The sequence below is a fragment of the Chenopodium quinoa genome, unplaced genomic scaffold (assembly GCF_001683475.1).
Source record: "Chenopodium quinoa cultivar QQ74 unplaced genomic scaffold, ASM168347v1, whole genome shotgun sequence".
Classification (NCBI taxonomy): Eukaryota; Viridiplantae; Streptophyta; class Magnoliopsida; order Caryophyllales; family Amaranthaceae; genus Chenopodium; species Chenopodium quinoa.
Window position 1 is genome coordinate 13232864 of NW_018743292.1, and position 23517 is coordinate 13256380.

At 38.9% G+C, this 23517-nt stretch overlaps 1 pseudogene; it reads right to left on the bottom strand.

The window, feature by feature from the left end:
- Nucleotides 1-139: 139 nt before the first annotated feature.
- LOC110737129 lies at nucleotides 140-5923 on the bottom strand (annotated as a pseudogene).
- Between the last annotated feature and the right edge of the window lie 17594 nt (nucleotides 5924-23517).

Consider the following 23517-nt stretch of genomic DNA (forward strand, 5'->3'; position numbering starts at 1 on the left):
AAATATTGTAGTTGATGTCCTTGATGATGGGCATATTTTAAATCTTTGAATTGAAATTCTTCCCCCTTTTTTTTTTGTAAAAAATGGTTTGCTACATATACTATCATTTGAGAAACTATTATTACATAGCAGAATTTAAAACCAAATTCAATATTTTCTTTGAAAAAGTGAACATTATTTGCAATCTTCATACATGAACTTCACTTTAAAGGAAATTAATCAAAGATGACTCTATTAACAAGTTGAAGAATCAAGATCTATAAAAACAAGCAAAGTAAGACTTAAACTGTCTCTTCTCCATCCCAATTCCTCTTCATCTTAGGACCAGTAGGCCCTTGTTCCCCCAGCAATTCGGCAGGCAAGCTCTTAATAAAGCTAAGAAATTTAACCTTAAGCTTCCCAGGCAACAATTTCGCGACCTTATTAATTTCATCGTTTATATTATAAGTAATCATAGGACCCCATTTTCTAGCGTAATTCAACCATGGTGGCTCAGTAACTGTCCCAAGATAATCCGCGGAGATGATCTTGTAATTAGCCCCGGTATCAAATACATTGTTGCTCTTGTCAGTATCATTCCTTATTCCGACAAATTTATCAGTCCCTTCTTCATTCCCGTCCTGTAGAACATCCCCTGCTTTCCGGTAATTAGCATGGCCGTGCAATGAAGCATACCCTTGAATTCTATTACCATCGCCGAATTCAAGGTCAGGAGGGTACACCCATTCACCCCCAGCATGTTGTGAAAAAAAACACCTTCATTAACAAACCATTAAAATTACTAATTCTTAAGGTTATATGTTCCCAATCTCCTACATGCTCCCCTATTTCCCCTAATGGTATGGTGAAAAACCCGACTTTAGCTCTTGACGGTCCATTAAATGGGTAAAACAGCCATATTGCTAAGTCAGTGTATGTTCCTGCAAGCATAGGCTTAATGTGGTAATACGCGCAGGCTGATCCCATGTCACCTTTCTTGACTCTCTCCCTTTCGTTTTTATCCCTTGGAAGGTCTATCCAATATTCTCCATCATTGGTGCCACCTTGGGGAGGTTAGACCCCGAGGGATCAATAGGGACCGGGTTTGACTCGTCGCCTTTCTTGTACAATAACGCTCCATTTTGGAAGAACCAGTCAACTGATGAAGGTAGGTACTCTTCTTTTGGGTGAATGTATACCTTAGGAGCGTAGGTCTTGATTAGTGCTTCAAGTTGTTGTAAATTGGGCATGTAAGTGTTGTTTTTTAGGGCATATTTTAAGCAGACTAAGAGAGGAGTTTCCACTGTTGTTCCTCCACCACTTTTAGCCAAGAATGTGCCTGCGCTCACTGCTGATGCCTGTTTATGTTTCAATCAAAATGTTAGCATTACAATTTAAGCTAGTTTATGACAATCAAGAGAAAATTTGAAACTTGAAAGGATTAGTGGTGCACTGGTGCAATATCACAATTGTCGAGGATTTTTACCATATAACCGGTTATTATTGTACTTTGCAGGGTAACAATCAAGGTAGCACATGCACATGATCAAAGAGATAATATCAAGTGTAATGTGCATAAAGTGCAACCGGTTGTACATAGAACATTTTTCAATTGTCTTAGTCATTGCACTGGATTTAAAATGATTTAAGTTTAAACTAAATTAAGATTTTGGCAAGTATTGTAGTGATAAGAATACTAATTAATCATTATTGTTTTGATACTACTATAACAAATTTAAATCTTTTGTTTCACTTATTATGTTTTACGTTTTTACCAATGTTTTTACTTGTTCTTAGGACAAAATATTTTGTTTCGACTAGCGTCACTAGCTAAAACATTTTTCAGCTCATTTATAAAGCAAAATTTTTGTCCAACATTTTTATGTGCCATTTATATACAAAAACATATTTTAAATTATTCTAACTGGATGATGGGATCTTAACAAATATTAACACAAATGTGAAACCAAAAGAATAGTGGAATTGGACTCCCTATTTACATGTGACTATATGAGCACAAATTATCACCTATAAATTGACGGTTATTGACTAACATGGAGTTTTAGATTAAGTTTGACTATTAATTTCAAATAGAAAATAGTTACACTATTAGAATAGAAAAAAGATAAAAAGTGTACACTACTAGTGATTATGAGTACCTGTTTTCCTTTCCTTACAGGTCTGGACTCAAAAATGTTAAACTCATCAGAATCAACACCACCAGTTTTGCCCCATACCCAATCGTCGGGTTCACACAACGTAGTAAAATCAGATCGAACGCATCGAACCTTCTCTAGCGGCGGCTTCTCGGGCGTGGAGGTAACAACAAGACCCACAGCTTGGTACCCATCTTTTGGTATAGGAGCCCAAATGTAGCCAGGAGTGTCTTCTTTAACATCTTGAGATTTGCTACTCCAAACAAGGGCATAGTCAACGGGCCACTTTAACGTTGGATTAGCAGGATTACTAGTATCTTTGCCTACTAGAACACGCCCATATAAAGGTCTATTGTTAGGTTGGGCGTAGTACCCTAACAAATAAAACCCTTCTGGTAGCCCAATTGGCTCGAAAAATGTAGCCCCTCCATCGTCTGGTCCTCCGTTATAAGTTGCCCATACTTTGGTGAAATTTGTCACCTCGGCTACTACTAGTCCTCCAAAATCGATTGTGCCCGTTGCAAACCCGCCACCTATTTGCCAAGAAAAATATATTAAAAAGCGTTCTTAAGAAAGTATATGTGTCACGTGACACCCTTCTCATGTCACAACTCGCAAGGTCTTAACTCAAGACCAACAACAAATGAGTTATTATTCTTACCATTTTGGCTTTGTTTTTTTTTAACATTTTATAGCTCAAATAATATATTATGATATTCAAACTACAATGCAGAAAATATATACCTTATGTATTATGTGCACATTTCATACATTAGACTTGTAGAAACAAATAAAACTAAACATCCTATAAGAACCACAAATGAAAATAATGACAATAATTTTTTTAACAAAATAATTATGAAATTGGGCATGCAAAATTTCTCACAAAAAGCGTATACAAATAAAATATATATAATACCTTGATTCAATTTTAAACATATAGATAAAATAGGATAACTAAATTGATTATTAAACAAGATGAGAGAAAGGGAGGTAAAGGAAATTTACCATTCGGCCATGAAGGTAATGGAGATGGGAAATTGAAAGATGATGAATCAATTCGGAAGTTTCTCCTTGAAACAACATTAAACTTGTGATGATAAACATCACCAAAACTTGAATCATTTGAGGAGTTTCTTGAAACAACATCAATGTTTGGAGGATTATTGGATTGTTTGTAACAAAAACAATTGCCTAGGATTAATGCTATTATCAATGAAAATAGCAACAAAATTTGAGAGTTTATGACACCCATTTAATTAATATTAATTAGAAAAATTAATATTAAGTTAATTTCTCATATTTAGGGAACAATGTAGTCCCCCTTTGGGAGACTTCTACCCTACCTATAGAAATAAGCTAATCATGGACATGATTATCCCCTTTAATAAAGAAAAATGGGAATAATAATGCTAATTAAGAATTTTTCCACCTTGTTTGTTTGGCTTTGTCCTAGATTAGCTCATCTAGCTAAATAACGGCTTTTCCTTATTTTTGTTGTGTTTGCCACTTTATTTTGTTGAAAGCTATTATTGCCTAACAGCACCCGTGACCCTAGATATTTGGCATCACCGACCAACACTATGTCTCCCACGGGAGCGTAATTATAAGCTCGACTAGCTACTCGAGTACGCGAAGATGAGGGATGATACACATATCTTTGAGGGTGTAGTTTCATTGTGGGATGATACACATATGAATGGTTTTTGAAGCAATTATTGTTTAATTTCAATTATTGATAAATATGATCTATCCTAAAAGGTAATTCATGATTCTTTTATATAATGCTCACATAAATGTTTGATATGAATCATATGATTCATTGTTTTTGATATGTCCAATTGTATTCCTCCTTTTCTAGCCTGATTTGATTCCTTTCTTATGGTTGTAGATAGGATAGACAGTTGGTACCTTTTTATTATTATCTTTACGCTCCTTCCCTTTTTTTTTTTTTTTTTTTTTTTTTTTTTTTTTTTTTTTTTTTTTTTTTTTTTTTTTTTTTTTAAGTGTCCTATTTTGACTTTAATTTTTGGCATTGTTCACACACACAATTTATTTTGACCAATATTAATGATTGATACATAAGAAAATAATGTAGTCATTTGGTATATATTGGAATCGTCTTAATGTATATTTTTGAATTTTAAATATTTACATTTTATTTATTGATGATTAAAGATATTACGGATTATAGGTCAAAATTGAAATACATTCGCAGTCAAACTGGAGCAATTAAATAATACAGAGAGTATTAGTGTATTACAGATTATTTTATCATACATACTATAAATGTTATGGATAGATTTGTTTAAAGTGGTGTTATATTCACCAGTGTAAGGTTTTTCATTGGGCTGAACCAAAGCAAATTGTAAACATAGAAAGTTAAAATTTAAGGCAAAAGAAGCCTGATCTTATACTAAACCGTAAACAGATCAAAACGATAAAATTGATCCAAAACCTACACCAGACTAGTTTGGAATTTTTGGACCAATTTTAGTATGGTTAATTTTTTATAAAAATACAGAAAAAATATTTAATAAATATAATTAAATTTCATCAAAAATTTGACTTTAGTAAAAATATGTATGACTGTAGTTTTGTTGTAGAGTGTTTTGTAACCTAGTGAAGGGATATTTACTATTCAAGGTAATTTAATTCTTCATGAAATTAAGTTATTCATTAGCGGACTTTTTAAAATATGTTAAAACCTTAGGTCAAACTCAATCTAAGCTCGAATCAAGTTTATACAAAGTAAATTAGCAAAGTCTAGTGTCATGAGTTGGGGACTTAATTGGAGTCCGTACATCTAGCACATGACATAAGGTTGAGTTTAATTCAATTTTAGCTGAGTTTGATGCATCAATTTATAGAGAAGAAATGAGAAACTTAGAAATAATCAATAGATTAATTTTGTTCAAATATATGCTAGCTGCCTAGCTTAGGTATTTGGTCCTTTGACTCCTATTGGCGACAATAATATAATATAATATAATATATACAATACAAAGTATAAAATAGTTATTAGTTAAGCATTCTAATATGAACTACTCCGATAATGAGTTGCTCCAAATTTTAATAATGTAATACGAAGAATGTAATTACTTAAAAATCTAAAGTCTCGATTATATTATGTGAAGAAAAGGTTTAATAATATACCATCATTTATTACCACCTTCTAAATAAGTCGTCAATTTGTGTATCAATCACATGATAGCGAAAAAAAATTAAAGAAGAGAGGAATATATAGCTTGCGGTTTTTGAGTTACCTGAAGGCCACTCTGGTAAGGGAGAAGGCAAACTGAAAGCCGTATCAATAGCTAAAATTTCACGCTCCTTTGCATCGGCATTGGCGTCGGCATCATCTTTAGGAGGATCAGAATCTCTAGTAATGCAGTTGCCCATAATAATATTTGCTACTCTTATCAACAATGCAAAGAGTAGCAAGTAATAACCTCACTTATAAAGAATGAAACAAACTAAACTAAAAGCTAAGGCAATGACATATTTTCATCATGTTACATTTAATAATTACCTTAACGACTATACCATTCAAATAATTGATGAGAAAGTTCACACTCAAAACGGCAAACAATATGAAAATGTGACGTGCAAGGTAATAATAAAACACGCAATAACAATAACTAACTAATTTGGAAATAAATTAAGCTTGAATTGTGTTACGAAAAATGGAGGAAAGATGTTCAAAGAAGCTAAGTTAATGGTGAAAGCTTTGCTTGTCGTGTATGAATCTCCAAGACAATAGGATAAAGCATAACTTTTGGACTTATAAAATAGTATAAATATAATGAGTGGATTATAATTCTTTCTAAATGATAAAGCAATATAATGATATCTACATTTTAACAACTTTTTTCATTTATTTTAATGTTCATTGCATAATTGTACTGTATTGAGAATTTGAGGCCTTGAAATTTTTGAGATTTTTTGCCTCCATAATAAATGGCAAATGCCAAATAATTCTAACCTATCACCACCAACTTAAATACTATGGGGCCAATGGTATTGGACTAAAATTAAGTTTAGTTGGTCGAAACTTGTTTTCTCACTTGAGAATGCTTTAGAGATTTATTCTCATTTTGATAATTGTTTTTCATTTAATCATCAAATGAATAGCAAAAGCTTACCTTGGATTAGTTGGATGTACGGTGCACCTGAGTGTATATAACAAATTCATGTCTCTCTTATAAATCGAGCTTATGTATTCTCTGTCTAAAATAAATACGAGTAGTCATATTATCCAATCTCTCATGATTCACGATTTGCTTTTATATTACTTGTATTCTTTATTTTCATCCTCTCTGCCCTCTATTTTTAATATATGGAGGACTCTGTATATGTTAGGCTAAAATATCTTAATGCATGTGTAAAATGTTTTTTTTTTCTACAAAATACAATAACTTTTATTAAATATCATTAATATTAGGTAAATGTTAATTCGAACAAAAAGAGTACGTACAAGATATATAATAGAGGAGTTTGTGGCATCCCAAATTACAATGCCATATTTCATTCTAAACATTGCATATTGTATGGCCGAGTAATAATTATTTTATTATTTATTTTTGTGGCATATGTTTAGGATATAACTCTCACATCAAATTGAAATATAATTTTGCTTGAACTTAACTTTAGAAAATGATTAATATTCGAAGCTAGAGCTGTATAATCTTGACTTGCTCAAAAAAGTTAAACTTCCTCGTTTAAAATTGCCTCCAATATTTGGGGTTACGTAGAATAACTAAGAACCAAAGACGTCCTACTCAAAATTTAACAATTGATGTGAATGTAGAAATGGGCCAATGCTAGACTCTTTTGCTTGTAAAAGTCCAGCAGAAATTAGGGGCCCAATAAAATAGTTCGGAACAAATATCAGAAATTGCGATGTTTTGTAACGAACCTTCATTTGCTACTTTGCTAATGCTAAATAATGTTGGGACCTGGGAGAACCAAGAAATTATGACTCTATTCCTTTTGTAATTTTGTTCAATGCTACATGCTACAACAAAAGAATTATCAGTAGGTTCTTTTAATTTTCCTCAAAAAAAAGTCGGTTCTTTTAATTTATTTTATTTTTTTATTGGAAAAGTACACCAATTTTTTTTATGTTGGGCTTAGAAATACCTTTTGCTATAAATATCAAGTTTTTGTTTGGGTTAACAATAACCATAAAAGAGGGTGAAATTCGTAAACCAAATTGTACGTGCTTATTAGGTTAGGGATGACAATGAGGCGGGTCGGATGCGGAGGATGATACCTTCATACCTATATCCGCCTAAAAATCTTATACTCATCCCTGCCCCATCACTCGTAGCGGGTACAATATCCACATCTATACCCGCCCCACCACCCTCTTGGATATCCATACCTGTTTCGGGGTTTTCTGATGTCCTGCGGGAGAGTTACAATTCCGAGACTGGAACCGGACGCCTATACCTGCAAAACAAACGGATGCTCCGGATGATTGGAGATCCGCCTCCGACGGTCAAGTTAGTACTTGATTAAGGAGTAATTAATGCGGAAATTAAAGTGATTGGGTCTATCTAGGTGAGAGAGTTTAATGTGTGTAATCTGCGTTTTTTTCCCTTAATGAGGATTAAGGGAGGTATTTATAACCTCGGGAAACGTGTCAATCTAGGTTTAGGTTAACCTTGGGCTGATTGGGCTTCCCTCGGAAGTTGGGCCTTGGTGACCGGTTATCCCAGGTGTCATGGGAAGGACACGTGTCGTGTCGTAATTGGTCCATAGTGGACGGATCATTGCTTGACACGTGGCAGACTCCTATTGGCCCATGTGACGGACACATGGCGGAACCTGATTGGTCCACTTGTCAGATGGTGATTGGTGGGGAAAAATCCCCTAATCATTTGCCCCTCACAGGTGGCACGTGACTGGTCGCGTGTTACCTGTGACAGGTATCACCCTGTAACAGGCGACGGCCTGCTACAGGTGTCACTCGGCGAGAGGCCGAGAGATTCTCCCGCCAAAATTTTGAATTCTGGAAGTGACCCTTCGCCTTCTCACTTCGCCTATATAAAGGAGTGTTGACTTCGGTCATTTTCACACTTGAAAACTTTGTGAGAGAACATTCGGATCCCTGAACTTGCTCTGACATTTTGGACCCTTTCTGCCTACCGCCTGCTCTGACAAGCCGACTGCAAAGGATTTTCAGAACTTCATCAATCGTCACTCGTTCAGGTAACCGTCGGTTCTCTTACTCTTAATTTTCTCTTTGCTTTATTCTTTTTTTGAAATGGCACCACGGAAGCACACGACACAACCTAGGTTAGTGATCAGCCGGTCACCGGGGACGGCTGAATCTAGGACTAGGAGTGCCGCCTGCCCTTTTCTGGACCCATCTTTTCCCTTTATACAAAGTCCGACTGTATCTGTGTCTATGCAGAGCATGATGGCCAGAACAAAAAAGACTGCCAGGATCTCAAACTCAGACGGCTCCTCCCACAGGGTGCCGATTAGTGAAACATCTGACCAGGCGCCAGATGTGGAAGTGAAACAAAGCGGCTTGAAAGCCGACAGTTCTGAGGGAGGAGTCAAAGTGACCCCTTCCCATTTTACAGTTGACAATTCTACATTCTCTCCTGCTCCTTTTAAAGGAGAGGAGGCGGGCCCCTCCGGGAGAGGGGAGGAGTCGTCCTCTTCGGACTCGTCAGAGGACGATTCCGAGTCTAGCTCTTCTGGCCATGCTTCTCTGGACACAGAAGAGAAAAACAGTCGCCTACAAGAGGCGAGGCTTTCTCACGCAGTTGAGAAGGGGGACGATTGGGCGGAGCCATCCGCCTCTCACCGAGAGCAAAATACCCCCTACTACTGCACGGTACCTCGGGGCCGGATCACAGCCATGCAAGAGAAAGTGGAGAGCTTTATCGCAAACCACACAATGGGCCCCGGCTTTTTAGTGTTCGTGCCGGATCCAGAAGACACAGTCGTCTGGCCGGCTGGTACCAGTTATGATGGCGCCTGCTTTGGCTGCTACGAGGCGGCCATCAAGGCTGGGCAGCGCTTCCCACTACATCCGGCTGTTCAGCGGATCTTAGATGGGTATGAGTTGGGGTTATGGCAATTAGCCCCGAACTCCTGGGTCAACGTACTCGGCTATGTGGCCGGGTGCGAACTGCACGGGGTGGAGCCGAACTTCGAGGCTTTCGCCCACATGAACTACCTCAGCCGGACCCCTAAGGCAGGCGGTACCGGCTGGTATCAATTGACGAGCCACAGGGGCTACCTCATGACGAGAGGTAAAGCAAACAAATGGAAGGACTGGCGGAGCACCTTCCTTATTATTGAGAGTTCAGACACAGAGCTGAACAAGCGCTTCAACAGGTGGAACAGGAATCCGCCCCTTCTTGCAGGCGGCCGCAGCATGCCGCCTGTTCCCCCCAAGGCTAAAAAAGAGTACTTTTTGGTCGCCTGTGTCCTCAGCAGTCGGTGCTCAAGAGGTAGCCGACCTGTCAAATACTCTGTTGTTCCATGCATTTCGTGTTATGAATTTTATTAACTTTGCTATTTGTTTTTGCAGCGGACGCCATGAGCAAATTTACCGCCTCCAAGACTGCGGCGGCCATGTTGCGGGCCTCCATCATGCAACAGTGTTCAACCGACTCCCCCAACAAGGGGGCACCCTTGGTGGGCTTCGAACCTTTCACCCTCTCTTTGGAGTTGTGTTTATGCATATACTGACTCTTTTCTTCTTTTATAGACGGGCGCTCCAAGAGCTTCTTCTTCCCAACAGCCGGACCCCAAGGCCCGGAGGACGAGTGTTGCGAGCTCTCCTGGTTCTGCCAGGAAACATGTGGCGGCTGAGAAGCAGCCGGCCACTTCTTCTAAAACTCCAGCTGGGCCACCTAGAAGTATGAAATTATCCTTGTAAATGTTAGACTTGCTCCCTTTTTTACTAGGTCTAATCCATTTGTTTATGCTTGATGCAGCCGGCCCTCAGGAGCCTGACTTGGTCGAGGTGGCCAAGTCTATGATCAAGGTCGTTCCTCCAGCTGAAAGGGAGGCGGTCAGGGGTGTCGGCACCCTTGACCTAGACGGGATTGCAGGGGTCCTTGCTGAGGTATACTTAGCATATTTTTTAGTATTTGAATTCCAGGACGCCTGTTTTCTTTTTTTTTGGAAACTGACGCATGTTCCCCTTTTTACTTAGGCCCTGCTCCGAGTGAACGGCCTTCGCAAGCCGCTTGACCGGAAGAACAAAGAGGTAAAGGCTGCAAAAGCTATGGCCGCCTCTGACTGTGATAAGGCAATGTTTCAAATTGCCCAACATGAAGTTCTGACCATTGATATTCTTTATTATCAGGCGCAGGCTACCGCCGCTATCCGGGCTCAGTTAGAGGCGGCCCAGAAGAGGAATAGCGAGCTGGAGGCGACCATCAACAACCTCAAGGCCGAGCTGAGACCTCTTTGCCAAAAGATGTCCTCATACGAAACCTTGGAGAAATCCTTGGCGAGCGTAAAGGTACGCCTGGTGACCCAGGAGAAGAGTCTTACTCAGGAGCTCTCGGAAAAGGCCGAGCAAGAAAAGAAAGAGCTGGTCCGGGAGATGATGGAAGACTCTGCTCAAATCCAGCTCATGGGAAAAAAACGTATCGCCAGTGTTCTGATACATATAATCAAGAGATCCTGGCGGCTGCTGAGGAAGAGGCGTTGGAGGAGGAGGAGCAGCCGGTAGTGGCGCTTGTGCCGCTTGGGGGTAATGCATCAAAGAAGGATGCAGCTGAAGCCGAGTCCAGCAGGAAGAGTGCTGACCAGGCGGCAGCTGCTAATATTGAAGATCTGCCCCCTTCTTAAGCTTTATGTCTTCTTTCCACGGCCTGCGTGCCGTTTGTTTGTATTTACCCGGCCAGGGGGCCGGGGCTCTGAATATTTTGCCGGTCTTTAATGACCGGCTTCTTTTTAATGAATTTTTTTTGTTTTGCTTCAAATTTGTTCAAGTATTGAATTATTCTGATATCCAATTGTACACTATACCGACTGTTTTACATGGCCGATAGTTGCAGACAGGTACGGATAGTTAGTCACGCCGCCTATGCCCCTGGACGACTGGTTGTCTGTTTCCAGGCTAGACGATCAGTCGGCCATTTATCCAATCGGTATTCGAACCATTTTAAAGACTGCATCCCCTTTAGGCAGGCGGTCCTGTCATTTGTAAAATTAACCAAGTAGGGAAATTGTTTCCTACTTGTCATGCTTTTAGGCTAGAGACTTTAGGCCGTCTAGGCCGACTGTATGAACACCTTTTTAGTTTCAAACTAAAATTTTTAGGAAGTGACCAAGTAAACATGATTGTTACCTAGTCGCCAAGTAACTGAGTAGTAGAGGTATCAAGCGGTGGGTACCGGTTGTCCCCCTTTATTCGCCAATGTTTGTTGGCTTTTAACTCATAGGTTGTTAACTTAGCAGGAGTAGTGGTTGAGAGCCCCTGTTTGCTAAAAACAGGCGGACGACTCATACCTTTTAGGCTCCATACTAAGTTTGAGAGAGTGACTATGATTTAACTTTGGTGTTACTCAGTCGCCGTCACTCCTGCTTGAGTAGTAAAGGTACCAGGCGGCGGAGGCCGGCTGAACCTTTTGATTCACCAATGTTTGTTGGCTATTAACTCAAGAGGTACCCCCTGCATTTATCCCAAGTAATACAGGCGGTCATCTGACTCAGATGCCAACTGCTACCACTGGTTTGGTTAGTGATAGAGTTATCCTTGTCTCAAAAACGGCTACGTGGTTGCCCTTGGGGTCAGTCGTATAGGTGTCGTGTAATTAGTTTATAGAGCAATGTTCCACCCAAAAGGGAGCTGCTCTCTGCGACGAATTTCATCCGGAGGGATTCCGCCGGACGCCTGCTATGATGTTGGGACAGGTCGTATTAGTTTTGAAGATTGGATCAGTTGGCTTGGCGCCTGGTCTGATCATTCGGCCTGTGGCCTTGGTTAGTTCTTGGTGAACGTAGGTGCTAAGTAAAAGGAGGGTAGCCGCCTGTTTAGGCACAGGGTCGGCCAGGCCCTGATCATTTTTAGTTAAGTATAAGGGGGGTGGCTGTGTGTTTGGAACCAGTCGGCCCTCTTCTATGGAGAGTAGCCGACTATATGTCCAGACGGCATGCCCCTATGGTAGAGTAAAATATTCAATGGAGAGTAGCCGACTGTAAAGGTACAGGCGGCATGCCCCTCTGAAGATAGAGTAAAATACTCAATGGAGAGTAGCCGACTGTAAAGGTACAGACAGCATGCCCCTCTTAAGTAAGAATAAAAACTGAGTATGGAGAGTAGCCGACCGTTTGTTAGTAGGCGTGCCCCTCTTAGTACAAAATTGAATATTAATTATGCAAACTTTTATTAAGTAGCCCTTGACTATTTACATCATTCAAAAGAAATATTTCTTAAGATTATCTACATTCCAAGTTCGAGGCAACGGTTGTCCGTCTGGTGTTCCCAGACGGTAGGTACCGTCCCTGACCTCTTCACAGATTTGGTAGGGTCCTTCCCAGTTGGGAGTTAGTTTGCCAGACTCATTAGCCCTTCCAACTGCTTCCATTTTTCTAAGTACAAAGTCCCCCACTTTGAGTGGACGCCTGTGTACTTTTTTGTTGTATGATCTAGTCATTCTCAGGCGGTAAATTTCATGGCGCAAGACAGCATTGCCCCTCCTTTCAGGAAGTGAGTCTAATGCCAGGCGCATGGCTTCCCAGTTTGCCTCTTCGTCATATAGCATTACTCGAAGAGTCGGCTCGTAGTGTTCTATTGGAAGAACAGCTTCCGCACCATAAGTTAGGAGGAATGGAGTTTCTCCAGTCGCCCCTTTTTCAGTCGTCCTAATGGCCCAGAGAACATGTGGTAATTCATCCGCCCATAGGCCGCCTGCTCGTTCAACCTTTTTCTTGAGACCGTCTGAGATGATTTTATTAAAGGCTTCTACCTGGTCGTTTGCTTGTGGACGGCCGACAGATGCAAAGTAGTGTGCAATTCCTTGGTCATCCAACCAGCTTTTGAGAACAGGCGTCTCAAACTGGGGACCATTATCAAAAACATAGACATGGGAACCCCGAACCGAGTGATGACATTTTTCCAAATGAATGAAATTACATCCTTCGTCTTGATTCTCTTTACAGCCTCCGCCTCTACCCATTTAGTGAAGTAGTCGACGGCAACAAGTATGTACCTCCTTCCGCCTGTAGCAGGCGTATATGGACCCAGAATATCCATGCCCCACTTAGCAAACGGTAGTGGGCTATGAATGGTAGTGAGGTCAGTAGCCGGACGGTGAATTAGCTTGCCAAACCTTTGGCACTTGTCACATTTTTTCACCATCTCCATTGCATCTGCTTCTAAAGTAGGCCAAAAGTAGCCCTGCCGCCTTGCCCGTTGAGCAAGCGTCCTACCGCCTATATGGGAAGCACAGTAACCAGAGTGAAGATCGTCTAGTATCTCTCGTCCCTTTTCTGGAGTAACACACTTTAAGAAGGGTTGAAGGTACCCCCTTTTGTGAAGTTCTCCCTTTATTATTTCAAAACTGGTTGCTCGTTTTTTCAGTGCTGCCGCCTGTTGATGATCATCCGGCAGGGTACCGTTTGTCAGATATGCCCTGATTGGATCCATCCAGGTTGAGCTTCTGTCTAGGATTCCAATAGGGTTTTCCTCGATGCTTCTCTTCTCCATTACTTCCCAAAAAACAGTTCGAGGAGTATCACAGGAGGCGGATGATGCTAATTTTGACAATGCATCCGCCTGGTTGTTTTCTGATCTCGGCACTTGAGTCAGATGGAAATCCTCAAGGGAGCCGACTGCTTGTCGGACCGCCTGTAAATACTTGATCATGGCCGGATGGGTTGCTTCGTATTCGCCATTGTACTGACTAACTATCAATTGTGAATCGGAACAGGCGTCTATTTTTCTTGCCCCTGCCGCCTTGCACATGCGGATTCCGGCTAGTAAAGCTTCATATTCTGCCTCATTGTTTGAGGCCTGAAAACTGAAGCGTAGAGCATACTCGTACCTGTTGCCCTCTGGCGACTGACATATGACGCCTGCTCCACAACCATTTGAAGTAGAGCTTCCGTCCACATATACCCTCCAGACTTGGTCTGTAACTTGAGAGTCAGGAGGACGAGTCATCTCAACAATAAAGTCAGCAAAGGCTTGCCCCTTCACTTCTTTTCTAGGCTCGAAAGTAACTTCGAGGCTCTGTATTTCTATGGCCCATTTGATCATTCGGCCTGACGACTCCATGATGGTCAGTGGCCGCTTGATAGGTTGGTCTGTATACACGGCGACTGCATGTGCCAAAAAGTAGGGCTTCAATTTTTTAACAGCCATGAAGAGTGTAAGACCAAATTTCTCCACTAAGGGATACCTCAACTCGGCATTTTTCAGTACATGACTGACAAAGTAGACCGGGAGCTGACAGCCGTCTCTTTCAGCAAGGAGAACAGCGCTTAACGCATGATCAGAGACGGCCAGGTACATGTAGAGTACTTCTTTGGGCAAAGGGCTGACCAGCCTCGGCAAGGAATGCAAGTGAACTTTCAATTTCTGGAAGGCCACCTCAGCATCCGGCCCCCATTCAAACCTTGCCTTTTTCTTAATTGCCTGGAAAAAGTATAGGCATTTGTCGCCTGATCGGCTTAGAAATCTTCCCAAGGACGCCAGACAACCTGTTAACTTCTGAACCTCTCGGATGGTACGAGGCGACTGCATGTCGATGACCGCCTACACCTTCTCAGGGTTCGCCTCTATTCCTCTCTGATTGATAAGGAATCCGAGAAATTTCCCAGACTCAACTCCAAAGACACATTTCTTGGGATTGAGCATGACATGGTGCCGCCTGAGTGTGGCGAAAGTTTCTCGGAGGTCCGACAGATGATCTTTCTGAAGTTTAGACTTGACAATCATATCATCAATATATGCCTCGACATTTCTCCCAATCTGATCAAAGAACACAGTGTTTATCATTCGCTGGAAAGTGGCCGGGGCATTCTTAAGACCAAACGGCATGACCGTGTAACAGTATAACCCCTGATCAGTGACGAAGGCTGTCTTCTCCTGATCTTTCTCCCATAAAGGAATTTGATGGAAACCAGAGTAGGCGTCCATAAAGCTCATCAAAGCATGGTCGGCTGTTGAGTCGACCAGGTTATCAATTTTAGGCAGAGGGTAACTGTCTTTGGGGCACGCCTTGTTTAAGTCTGTGTAGTCTACACACATTCGCCAGGTGCCATTCGGCTTTTTAACAAGCACCACATTTGCAACCCAGTCTGGGAAGTAACATTGCCGAATGAACCCTGCATCAAGTAATTTTTTAACTTCGGCGGCTGCCGCCTGACTTCTTTCTTTGCCATGGTTCCGCTTCTTCTGCCGTACCGGCTTCTTTTTCGGATCCACGGCCAGTTTATGTACCGCCAGATCAGGACTAATGCCTGGCATTTCATGGACTTCGAATGCAAAGATGTCCTTGTATTCTTTCAATAGTTTGTGAAAATCGTCACCCAGGTCCCTTAGAGCAGTCGTCCCAACCTTGATTGTTCTGTCAGGACGCGAGTCATCTAACATCAGGTCCGTATGATCACCAGCTGGCTGAGGGCGGAATTCATCCGACCGCTCCTCTGCCAATGATTGCTATTTTCTGTCTTTTCTTGCGGCCCCTGTCTGGGATGCCTTTCTCTTCTTGCCGCCTGCTTCTTGAACAGGCGCACTCTCCTTGACATTGTCAAGGTCTATTTTTCCACCGCTCGACATAGTGGCCATAACAATGGGCTTGACATCCGAGAGATAACACTCTCAGGCCATCCTCTGATCTCCCCTTAGGGACCCGACTGTTACATTATCCCTCTCAAACTTGAGCAACATAAGAGATGGGATTATAACAGCCTTAAAATTATTCAGGGTTGGTCGTCCCAGAATCATGTTGTAGGCCGAGAGTTCTTCTACTACCAGGAACCGGACTACCATGTGTCGTCCTTCCCCTTTTTCACCCAGGCGGATGGGTAAATCCACTCGTCCCACTGGATGGACGACTCCTCCTCCAAACCCTACTAAAGGGTGAGATGCCGGATGTATGCAATCAGTCTGATATTTTAGTTTCGACAGACATTTGCTACTGATGAGATCTGAGGAGCTTCCGGTATCTATGAGGATTCGGCCAACTCTCTGGTTGGCCACTTTACATTCAATAACGATAGGGTCGTCATGCGGCCCTCTTACCCCTCCTAGATCTTCTTCAGTGATGACAATCTCAGGAAATGAATATTTGGAGGGCCGTTCTTGGTGAACGGAATTTACATCTAACCGTCTGATATTGTCTTTGTTGCCCTTAATAGTGGGGCCGCCTCCTGAGAAGCCGCCTGCAATGGTGTAGACGACTGCATCATCTGTATCGGAACTGTCGGCCTGCTGATTCTTTTTGGCCGACTACTTTTTCGAGGAAGTGTTCCCCGTAGATTTCTTGACATAAGTGTCAAGATCACCTTGCTCAGCCAGGCGGTCCAGATACCGCATGAGACTGATGCATTCATTGGTGTGATGACCAACATCTTCATGATAATCACAAAATTTTTCTTGGTTCCGGTTGTTTGCAGAACCCTTCATGGGGACCGGCTTCTCAATTGAGATCCGTCCCTTGATTTCCTTTAGGATAAATTGGCTATCCTTGTTAAACGCATACTTTGGGGAGTATGGTTTGAATTCTTTTTTCTTTTTCTAAGCCGGCTGTTTAGAGGAATCAGCCGCCCAGACCTCTTTTCTCTTCTCGTCTTTGTTTGACGACTGTTTCTGTCGTCCTTCTCTTTTGTCGGACCTTCTCCCGTCTGACTGTTTTACCGTACTACAAAGATCAGTCGCCTGTATATAAGCTTCCGCTTCAATCAAGGCCTCTTGAAGAGTCGCCACCCTCTTTCGGACCAAATCAAATTTGAAGGTCGACCCGTCTTTGAGACCTCTGAAAAGGTCAGTATAGGCTACTTCATCCGGTAACCCTTGAATCTGTATTCTCATCAGGTTAAACCGCCTGATGTAAGAACGAAGCCCCTCCTTCTCGCCCTGCTGAACTGTTCCTAAATCAAGGGTCGTCTTCTTCGCAGGGATGTTCATGGCGAAGTTGGAGGTGAATAAGTAAGCAAGCGTCTTGAAGTTATTTACACAACCAGTCGGCAGGTTGCCGAACCATTGTTGTGCGATTCCTTTGAGAGTCGCTGGGAAACACTTGCACCAAGTGGGATCATCCAACCCTTGAAGGTACATCAGGTTGGTGAATGCCATCAGATGGTCTTCTGGGTTAGTAGTGCCGTCATAGGCGCCTACTAATACATTTTTCACTTTGGCCGGCTGAGCGGCTTCAGTAATTTCCTTGGAGAAGGCCGACGGCTGTTCGCCAAGTCTAAGCAACCGTAGCTGCCAGTCCATAGGTTGGACGTTTTTTGCTGCATGTCCACCAAACGGAGGTGGCTGTAAAAAATACTGTTGTTGCGGTACAAACGGTAAGTTTGGTACCGCCTGGTCGCTATGATAGCCGGACTGACGGGAGGTGCCGCCTGACTAACTCTCATGATACAACTGAGTATGCCTCATCGAGGTATTTCGCAGACTGTCTTGGAAGTTTGAAGTAGAGGCCGACTCTGACAATCGGTCACTCTTCTTCTGCTCTAGCAGTAGCCGAGCGTCTGTGTATGTTTTCCTCGACCCGTCCGCCTGAATATGACGAACAGGTTTCCTATTTCCTGGAGTAGGAAAACGGTATTTTGTGAAATCAAGGGCAGGTGGCTCCCGTTTCCTAGATTTAGGATGAGGGGTCGCCTCTTGCCCTTGAACTGGCTTCCTCTTCTGTGAAGTGGAGGGTTTCTTAGCCGACTGCTCCTTGTCCAGAGCAGGCGGCTTCTTGTTGATCAATTCTTGAATTTCTCCCTTGAAGTCCCTCATGAAGGTCATGAGTTCGTTCCTTGTGATGGGAGCAGACCCATCAGTCGGCTGTTGCCGAACAGGCGGTGCGCCTGCTGGCTCGCTTCCTGTATGAAGATGTTCCCGTTCCCTCCTTTCGGTATGACGGGTACGTCGGGCCCTTAGGGTCCCGTCTGAAGCTGTGTGAGCTTCAACTTCAAATTCATTCTCAGTATCGTGGTCCGACTGAACTAGAGGGTCGTCCCGGGGACGTCTCTCTTCAGGAGTCGGTACAAACGTGGATGCCATCTCAGAAGTACTCTCCCCACAGACGGCGCCAAGATGTTTCGGGGTTTTCTGATGTCCCGCGGGAGAGTTACAATTCCAAGACTGGAACCGGACGCCTGTACCTGCATAACAAACGGATGCTCCGGATGATTGGAGATCCACCTCCGACGGTCAAGTTAGTACTTGATTAAGGAGTAATTAATGCGGAAATTAAAGTGATTGGGTCTCTCTAGGTGAGAGAGTTTAATGTGTGTAATCTGCGTTTTTTTCCCTTAATGAGGATTAAGGGAGGTATTTATAACCTCGGGAAACGTGCCAATCTAGGTTTAGGTTAACCTTGGGCTGATTGGGCTTCCCTCGAAAGTTGGGCCTTGGTGACCGGTTATCCCAGGTGTCATGGGAAGGACACGTGTCGTGTCGTAATTGGTCCATAGTGGACGGATCATTGCTTGACACGTGGCAGGCTCCTATTGGCCCATGTGACGGACACATGGCGGAACCTGATTGGTCCACTTGTCAGATGGTGATTGGTGGAGAAAAATCCCCTAATCAATACCCACCCCATACCCGCCCCAAAACCGTCCTAAACCCACTGCCATGATGCTGTATTTTATCACATTAATGACAATTATATCACATTATTATCACTACTAAGTATGCCACCACCCACTTGGACTCTTACTGTTTAGGCGGATTGGGATTTGGGGATTAGGGGTTTTTAAGTTTGATAAATTCTAAACTATTCTAAAGGAAATATGAGGCGGGTATGGGACGGAGCGGTTTTAGGGCGCGTCTACTCTAAAAATCCATACCCGCCCCATCACCCGCCAAACCTCCCTCCATCCCCACCCTACTGAGACAGGGATGGGACGGGTCTCCCATTTAACCCGACCCACTACCATCCCTATATTAGACTGGTAAACAACTGAACATAACTCAATCTATTTGATATAATGAATAGGTACTAAACCTATATTAAACTATTCATGTTTCTATTTTGCTTGTTCTATTTGCTTTTTTGCAAAGTTTTTTATGCACACATTTGATTTATATTAAATTATGCATTGTTTAAAAAGATTATTAAAATTTGATATTTTCTCAGTTTTTTATTACTCGTAATCTTTCAATAATATTTAACATTCAATATTCACATATTTCAAGTTAAATTGTATTTTGTGATTTATAATTAATGAAAAATAATATAGTCATCTAGCATCTTGTTAGATTCGTTTCAATGTCTATTTTATTAAAATCTAACTAGATTAGTGCCCATGCGATGCACAGTAGTAATAATCTTTTTGCCATAATTAATTGTGATATAATATAAAAATGAGGCAACTCGTATGGAATAAAAAAATGCAATGCATATAGAATAATAATAATAATAATAATAATAATAACAATAATAATAATAATAATAATAATAATAATAATAAGAAAAAAAATTATTAAAATTACAATTGAGAAAAAAAAATGTATGGTTGATTAGTTGTGTTGAAAATATTTAAAAGTAGTATACATTATATTACATTAATGATGCATATTATTCCCAAAAACACTATACGATCTAGTGACTACATGACTAAAGATTTATTTATAAATGCCCTTTAATAAACTTGAAAATATTAATCAAACAACAGAATAAAATCTACAGTAAAACTATTAGCACAACATACATGTAAATATATAAATTACAAAAATATATCACCTTTATATCCAATAAAATAATTTCAATGGAAATAAATACTACTTGGACCATTAAAGGCAATAAAATCCACAATTAGGCAACACTAACCTATATTATTAATAGTACATTTTCTGTTTATTAATTGATACTCTACATGATATCGACGCTCTTTGTTATTATATAAAACTAGATGGAAGCCCGTGCGACGCACGGTTTTTTCATCTAAGATTTTTAATTATTTGATTTATTGTATTTAATAATTTCAGACAAAATTGCAAAAGTTTAATATATTTTTTTTTACTATAATTTATAATGAATTTATTAAATATAAATAAATTGTAAATATGATATTTTTTTCCGTTATATAAAATCTTTAATGTGAAATGATAAATTTTTAATAATTTAAATCCTAAATCATTATTCATTGTTTTACCATATCTTTTATTTCGATATAATCACCAACTTCATCCACGACCAACCTACTACATCAATGGATAAATTGAACTGTGAAATGTTAGCCAAACTGAAATTGAAATAAATCAAATCTTTACATTTATATAAAATAAATCAATATATTTACCAATAAATGAAAATTTGTTGCGATATAAAATCGAATCTATGCATTGGAATTTTTTCATCATCTCCAAAAATAACCAAAGCCATCCATAAATTATATATACAACATCTAATCGTATGCCATTACATAAACAAATAATCGTTAAGTATCCTAAATAAATACAATGTAACTAATAATTACAAATATAAATTTAAACATAAGATTTTAAAAATTACTCAGACATTGATGACCTAAAACTAACACTAAATTACTAACACAAAATTCTCTTGATGGGGTTTTTTTATTGATACGAAATTTATTTGTGTCGTATGATGTGTTAAATCTGCATGTAAAAAAAATTTAGTAAATAAAACATAAACATATAATCGTTGAGTATCCCATATTAATACAATGTAAGTAATAATTAGAAATACTAATTTAAACATAGGATTTTAAAAATTAAGCTAAAAATTACCCGGCCATTATGACCAAAAATTAACAGAAAATTCTCTTGATGGGGTTTTTTATTGATACGAAATTTTGTGTGTGTTGTATGATGTGTCAATTTATTATGGTAGGTATTATAAATTTTAAGTTAATTATAACTAACGAACAATTTGTATTTCTTATCATAAATACTATCAAAATTTATCTTATAATGATAGGTATCAAACTTTATTATAAGCGTTTATCATTTAAATATTTTTTTAGTATATTTTTTCTTGGATTTCTTATACTCGTAGTACTGAATTAATAAATTTATCATGGTTTTTTTCATCTAAGGTTTTTAATTATTTGATATATTGTATTTAATAATTTCAAACAAAATTAAAAAAGTTTAATTTTAATATTTTTTTTTTACTGTAATTTCTTCAGTGAGCAAACGATTTGCTGCTCTTCTAGTTAGAGAAGGACTTAAACCTACCGGTAATAATACAACTTTATTCATTACAATTGAATTTATTAAATATAAATAAATTGTAAGTATGATATTTCATCCGTTACCTAAATCTTTAATGTGAAAAGATAAATTTTTAATTTTTTAAATAATTTAAATCCTAAATCAATATACATTGTTTATGTTAGCAAAAATAAAATTGATATAAATTAAATCTTCACATTTATGTAAAGTAAATCAATATATTTACTAATAAATGAAAAATTGTTGCGAAATAGATTAAAAAATTGTAATTGTAAAAATCAAATCTATGCATTGGAATTTTTTCATCATCTCCAATAATAACGAAAGTCATCCATATAATAAGTATACAACATCAAATCGTGTGCCATTTGCCTTAACTTCTTCTTACAATTTTTAAAATTAATTTGAAATAGTTGCATTAAATATATGTATAAAAGCCAAAAAATTAACTTGAATAGTTGCATCAAATCAAGTACTTTACAAATTTCAACCACATATGCTCGACAATGCTCAATATAAAATTTCTTAGTAACTAAACTAAGCTAGTCAACAATTAGCTAGTTTCCGCATTGTTATATTTTGTCTACAATGTCGTGGAGAATATACATCCATTACATCTTTAATCAAAAGTAGTATGATATGAATTGCATCAATGAGATCAAGACCACTAATTGCAATGAAAATGCGGTTCATCCCTATGTTTATTCATGCATGGAACTTTTATTAAATCAATATAATGACAAAAATCAAGGCATTGGATTGGAACAATTGAAAAGTATCTAAAGAAGTAAACTTTTTCTTCAATCAATTTTGGATGAAAGTTTTGAACAAAGCTGGTGTTAATTGAGGCATGAACGTCACCCTATAATTAAAAATAAGAAATTAAGTTATTTTAATAACTTGATTAAGCCACTTAAATTACAAAAATTTTTTTTAATAAAATTAATTAATAAAAAACTAAAGAGGTTTATAGAAATTATAATAAATGTAAATTAAACAATTAAAAAAAAAATACCTCCTCTTCCATTAGGGCCATATCCAAACTTTTAAGCTATGTTGTTTACAGATATTTAGTATGTCAAATAGGCGAGAAACTTGTACTTTGATTTTCCAATCATTTTTGCTCGAATTTAATTCTCTAATTAAATTAGATCGAATTTAATCCGCACGGTTTTTTTTATAAATAAATCTCATGAAAAAGATTGTTTTCTTAATTTAACCCTATAATTTTTTTATTATTTTGCTTGTTAGAAAACGGATAATTTGTTTTATTTTTATACAACTTATAATGCGACCTTAATTTACTAATAGTAGTTATATGAAAATTATAAGCATGATAGATATATAATAAAATCATAATCATGTTCTTATTTTTTTTAAACCTATGATTCATTTGTAAAACGAAAACACGTTGTTCCACTATACATATATAGTTATAGAATCACTAATATTTTTCAAAAAGAATAACTTAGACCACCATTATTCTTTTACTCCGTATCAACTTTATACAATTAAAATTAATAAAGTAAAACCAAAACTATAGGGTTAAAATAAAGACGGTGGGAGTAATAATAAAATATATGACTTTATAAATTTTTAAATAGTTTAATGAAATATATATATACTACAAGAGTATTGCATTACTAAAATTAATCTAATTGAATAAAAATAAATCTTTATAATGAAATTTCATTATCATATGTCTTAATAATAATAAAACTGACACAAAATTAATGACACAAAATTTGCTTGGTTTGGTTTTGTATTGATACAAAATTTTGTTGGTGTCATATGATACATCAATTTATAATGGTCAATATCACAAATTTTAATTTAATTATAATTAAGGAATAGAAGTATAGAATTACATTCTTAAAAAAATGCAAATATCTAAGAAGAGTGATTGAATGCAGACAATTTTTCTCAACCTAATGAGACTCTCCCAATCCACCATAGCTTTCTAGCTTCTTGTGCTGCCACCCTGTGATCATGAGCCTGGTTATGGATGAACAGAGGATTAACAATATT